The sequence below is a fragment of the Alligator sinensis genome, unplaced genomic scaffold (assembly GCF_000455745.1).
Source record: "Alligator sinensis unplaced genomic scaffold, ASM45574v1 scaffold293_2, whole genome shotgun sequence".
NCBI classification, from domain to species: Eukaryota; Metazoa; Chordata; order Crocodylia; family Alligatoridae; genus Alligator; species Alligator sinensis.
In genome coordinates, this window is record NW_005842922.1 from 389,457 (window position 1) to 395,456 (window position 6,000).

The window sequence follows — 6,000 nt, forward strand, 5'->3', positions numbered from 1 at the left end:
ATTCAGATGTTATTGTTAGTGGAATCAGTTTTACTTCTATACAGCCTAAATTAAATAGGCAAAGGAACAAAAACTGCAAGGGTGGTAAATAGCATACCAGATGCAAAATGACTCGGGACCTTCAAACCTGATCTGTGTCAGTATCTGACACAAATCTGTCACTGGACAGATTTGACACTGTTACAATGCTGGTTACTCAGGTTGATATTACTTTAAGACATGAACAACTGGTTCATGTCTCTGCTAACTGTACTGGGTGGTCTTAGCAGTTCTTGACACCTAGGTCAAAAGGGACTGCTGACACTGCAGAGGCAAAGTAAGAGCGGTGGAGTTGAACCAACTTGGAAAATGTTCTGTCCCAAGAGCACTCACCAATGACTGTGGAGACTGTGACATGGACTTCCTTGTCATCATTTTGCAGAAGACTACCAGTCCCACACAGCAAGCACAGACAGTGCCACTGCACTGTTACCTGGTGCCCATGCAAAATAAAACCCTCACATACAGAAAAGGAGCATTTGATGGCAACCAGCCATAGAAAGACCAAGGTGGTGGTATAAGGAGGAGGAAAACTTTGGGAACAGCTGGCCCAGGACCAATCACACCCAATCAAGGGCCTCTGTCTATCACTCACCAGGGTGCTGACAGGCCTTTGGGTCCATCCAGACTCTGCTTCTACAAACTCGCAGGGTGTCATTAGCTAAAAATGCTGCTTATACTCTTAGGCCAGCCTGGAAGCTGAGCTACAACATTACCATGGTCAATGTCACATCTCAGCTCAGTTACTGAACATACAGAAACTAGGGAACAGAAATGAAGCTACAGATTGTCCAAAATATGATGCTCCATCCTCTGATTAAAACATGTCCGTGGCAGCAAATTAACACACTTCAGTGTTATATAGAAAGGAGGAATGGCTGAAATGCTCACTCACACTGGGTCATATTCTCAGCTGGTATTACACCATGGAAGCCAAAACAGAGTTATATTGGCAGAGAAATTGACCTTGCCTGCTTACATTACTTTTGCCAGAACAGCCATCCTAGTGATGGGTGTATTACAAATACCAAGGGCATGGCTGTCCACTGTCTCCTCCCCTGTGTGGTCCTTACATTTGTATACCTGAATGTAAAATGCTATCGTCAGTGACCACAGTGATTTGTGATCCAATAACATCTGACATCCACCTTGTACAGGCGTGAACAACTACATGACCTGCAATCAAAACCAGAGTGCCCATTTTCCAATCACTGCACTGCTGTAATTCAGGAGGAAGAGAATTGGGCCCATAGGAGGTTCTTCATTTTTAAACCTAGAATTTTTCACTAAGATTTCAGTATATCACAAATCTAACAGAGAAATATGTTCAAGAAGTGCTGACCTCCTGCTAAACAAATAGATCTGTTAACTTTTAAAGCCCTTGCTCTTGTTTGATCATTAAAAGAAAAATCATGGCTCAGAAATGGGCTAATCAGGTTTTTCAGTGGGATTTCCATAATAGGCACATGTTGGAAAGCTCTTCCCAAAAGGTGTGCCATCCAAGCCTGCCCTGGCTCTGCACCACCCAAATCTCTCCCAGTTCTCATCACTGGCTAGCACCATTCAAGCCAGCCCCAGCTCTGCCCCAGGGTCAAAACTCCCTCCTCAGGTGCCAAGTCAGTCAAACCAATGCTAGATCTAGCTACTATCCTGGCACTTTGGAATGGTTCTGATGTCTGACTGAGTACAACGATGGGAGCTCCCTTAAAGTGACATTAAAAGAGCTGGTGCTGGTAAAGAGCGAAAAGTATTTTCCCTGCTTTGTATCCATGTCACCTTTCCTAGTAATGTCATATTACAGCCACCCTCCCAGGCAGGGAGAACTTGATGGGACTGCTCTCTCCAGTGGCCACCAATATCAGCACCAGCCACATGACTGTCTGGCAAGTGATGCAAGGCACTCATCCCATCCCTGCTGCTCAGAGCCCAAGTCTGTTCTCATATCACATAGATTTAATTCCCTCAACTTCAGTAAACTTACTGCAAGTTTACACTGATATACATAAGCAGGGAATCAGGTACTTAGAATGCAACCCTGCTTCCCCAATTAACAGCCATGAAAAAATGGCTTTTTCATATTTGTATGTGCAGTAATATGTTCCACGTAGGCAGCTATTGTATCACATCCTGGGCTCTGAAGAGGGCCTTTGGCCTTGTTAGTATATGATACCAGAACTGCACACTGCTTTAAGTTAATGTGGGCAGAGGCATAGTGATTTCCTGCAGCACCCAGGGCACTGGTGTGAGCATGGGAGATTATGCTGCCCACTCAAACTGGGAGAGTGGAGCTGAATGAAGCCAAATCTTATCTGAGAAGGCTCTCCTTGAGTAGCAGCTGCTATTGCTACAGCTTCTCTTGCACCAGCTCAAGCCCGTGCTGCTACAACTCAGAAACAAGCAGTACTACAGGCTCCCCAAGGGCTCCTCTTCCTGCCCCATTTTCTGCCCACACTTTCAAGGCATAGGGCTGCATCTCCTGTGGCAAAGCTTCCTGGGGGAGGGTGGTGCCTTTCACCCTCCAGCCCCCAGAGACATTGCTGGGTGTGGGGTCTGCACCCGCCAGGCTCCTATGGCTGGGTAGTGAAGAGCTGTACTTGCTGTTGCAAAGATTCATGGTAGGACGGGGCCATATTTTTTGCCCCCTTTAGGTTTGTGCTCTACTTGCCTCCCTCCCTAGTTAAGATATAGAATATGACACAGCATGGGGCAGATCCTATTCTACCTAGTTAGCATCTAAGCATAATCCTATTCTACCTTCCTTGAGGCCTGGAAAAGTGTAAAGGCAAAAGCTGGAAAGGGGGTGTCCTCTTCCTCCTCAGTGAGGAGGCTCTGCACCATCCAGCGTTAAGCACCCCAGTCTTAAGCATTAGCAACTGGTAGGAATAACCAGTCACTAGAGTGAGTGAGGGGGACTACAGTCTAGCTCTGTACAAGCAATAGACAAGATACAAATCAATCTTAAAAGATGAAAGTTACATCTCCAGCACTTAGATGCATGTAGAAGAAGCCCAAGAAAAACATTCATGCTGGGAGAAGGAGGTTTACAGTGAAATGACACTTTTTTTTTCTTGTTGATGTAACCACGAATGAAGCAACAGCCTGCATAATCACCACACATTCACAAAGACTACCTGCCTCTCAAGAAGCCAATACCATCCTTCTATAAATGTATACCACACACCTTACAGATTTTGGCCTAGTGGAATGAAATATGTTCCACAAAAACTCCTAACATTTCCAGCAAACGAAGCATGAAACATACTTTCAAGAAAAAGGCAGTATTGGAGCTACAGTAAATATTTCATTTCTGTAGCAAATCAGTGATGTGAAAGGTCAATGTCTCCAACCATGAACAGCTCAGGGAGGAAATGGAGGATCTCAATTTCTGCTCTCCTAGCAGATGTGCAGAAAAGGAAATCAGACTGGGGTGAGGAGATGAGAAAATGGATGGGGGAGGAGGGTGAGATTGTGTTCCTATTATTCCCTCTCTAATCATATCTACATTCACTTAGTGGTGACTGACTGCCCTAGTGACTGCTGTCCTGGTTTTATTCACAAAACAGAGAAACAAAAGGGCAGTGGCCATTTTATTTTTATGTCACTTGTTAACAAAATGACTGTGCTTGGGTCACAAGCAGGGTTTCTATCGATCATGTTGAAGTTAGGGATCCTTTTCCTGTACAGGAGAGCATTGTCATGCCATCCTTAGCAGCCTTAAAGCTAGGGAAGAGTTCACTGGCTGGTTTGTGAAGGATTGCCTAAAGAATTTCAAAAGGGAGGGAGACCCAAGTATAGCTAGGGTCATCCTTTCTTTGTTAATGACTGACTTCTATCAGTCAGTCATATAATCAGAGAAATGTAGGCCTGGAAGGGACCTTAAGAGATCATCTCCCTGCACTGTGGGAGGATCAAATTTACCTAGACCACCTCAACAGATCTTTGCCTAATCTGTTCTTAAATACCTTCAGCAAAGGGAATTTCAAAGTGTTCAGTACTCTTGTATTGCTTGGATTCCCCTTCTGGCCAGCTCAACCTACTTCTGTTCAAAGTGATTTAAATATGATTCTAATGGTTTCAAAGAAACAGCGAGTTTGCTAGGTCTCAGGTTAGCCTTTACAGTGTTATACCCCAAATTGTTACAAGGTGAGACATCTGAGATGGGTCATTTTCTTGGAATAGGGAGGAGTGTGGCCAACAAAACCACATGGGCATCACATTGAAGATCTTGCTGCAGGAAATAAGTTGCAAACAAGACGGGCTCCACACTCCTCTGGCTGTTTATGAGTGTCAATTATCATCTCTAATAAAACAAGGGAGTTGATCCTGCTCTGGCCTCCACCACTGGGAACATGCAACTGGAAAAATGAGACCAAGAGACGAATCAGACCTGTTGTCTCATTTATTCATTGCCATTAGCTTCAGAAACAGTACTCTCCCTCAGTTACCATGCCCTTTGGCATTTCAACAAGTGAACACCCTTCCTATCTAATGACTTTATTACACTTCCTAAATCACTGCCCAGTTTTGTTCAGCTAACTGTTCTGAGACTCTATTAATGCTCATTAAACTAAAAGCCCAGTTCCTGAGCCGTCCCAATATTGACGCATCAAAACTGTTCCAAACAGCATTACATTTAAACAACACAACTCAGGCAGACATTTGTGGGGAGGTAAAAAATAAATCCAATAACAGACCTCTCCCTGCACGGATGGAATATTCCACAGTATATTTGGAAGTCTGCACAACATACAAAAAGAATCAGTATCACAGAGGAAATCCAGCTGAAATGCTAAATGTTACGAGGTGCCCTTTTGCAGGGGACAGCAATTCAAGCCTCTGGAATAATCTCAGGGGGAAAAACCCCACAAATAATATTGTGGTCATTCAGGCTGTAGAGATTTCAGCGATCAAGCTAAGCTGCCCCCTAAGGAGAACGTAGCTCTCCTTTCTAATTATGGATGGGCAGCGAGAGATAAAACAGAGATCCTTAGGAATAAACAAAGGGATAGGATTTCCTTCATTTCAGCAAATAAGGCCATTATTCTGTTGTACGTATTTGGTAGCAAGGCTGGGGATATATTGAACAACTGTGTCCTTGTGGTAACGAGCACCCCGTGTATAAAGGCCTGGACTCTTTCCAAGGAAACCATAGAAGCAGCATCACTTGGGACTTTAGAAACTTAGGCGGAGGTAGAACACTAGAAAGCGCACTAGAGGGAACCACCCTGCACTGCCACCGGGCTGGCCTTGCTCGCTCCCTCCCTGTCCTTCCTTCCACATCTCCTCAAGGAAAAGAGACCGGGCGCTGCTCATTTTAAAAACTGAGCTGGGCGAGAAGCTGGACGGCCGAACCCTGAACAGGAGGCTCTGGCTAGGAACTGGAGGCTCTCTGTTGGAGGATGGCCCTCATTCCTCACACCCCACCCCACACAGCACACACAGATGCACACACTCAGGCGCACTCTCTCTCACACAGGGACACAGAGACAGGCATGGGGTTCTCTAAAAGGAAACCTCTAGGGCAGGTGAAAGGAAAACCAGCACTGAAAATAACACCATAAACACAACACACACTTCTCCTGCCCGCAGTCAACCCCACATTCCCTGGCTCCGTTTCCCCGAGCTCTGGGCTCAGAGCCCCGCTTTCCTTCCCCTGCCCCGAGCAACCCGTGAGAGCTCTACCCTGGGCGCGCAAACCCCAAGCGGGCGGCGGGAGCGAGGTGCCAGCTGGCCAGCTGAAGTGCCCCGGCGGGAGGCAGAGGCGGGGACCGGCCCCCGCGGGGCTCCGCGCCCCCCGGGCAGGGAGCGGGGCGGCTCCGCGCGGGAACCCCGCTGGTCCTGGAGCCCAGGCGGAGGCGACCCCGACTCCCGCGCGTTTTTTGTCTCGTGGCTGGAGCGAGGGGGAAAGGAAAGCCCGCTGGAAGGGGCAGGACTGCGGGCCGGGGCACCGAGGAGGATCCC

At 46.8% G+C, this 6,000-nt stretch overlaps 1 protein-coding gene across 1 annotated transcript in view; it reads right to left on the reverse strand.

Annotated features, from left to right (window-relative positions):
• The window catches only part of FAM163A (family with sequence similarity 163 member A), an 87,344-nt gene extending 81,594 nt beyond the window's left edge, over window positions 1-5,750 (reverse strand). Inside the window, exon 1 of the mRNA XM_025192445.1 lies at window positions 5,722-5,750. The gene's annotated coding sequence lies outside the window, so the exon portion shown is untranslated. The remainder of the gene's footprint in view (window positions 1-5,721) is intronic.
• Between the last annotated feature and the right edge of the window lie 250 nt (window positions 5,751-6,000).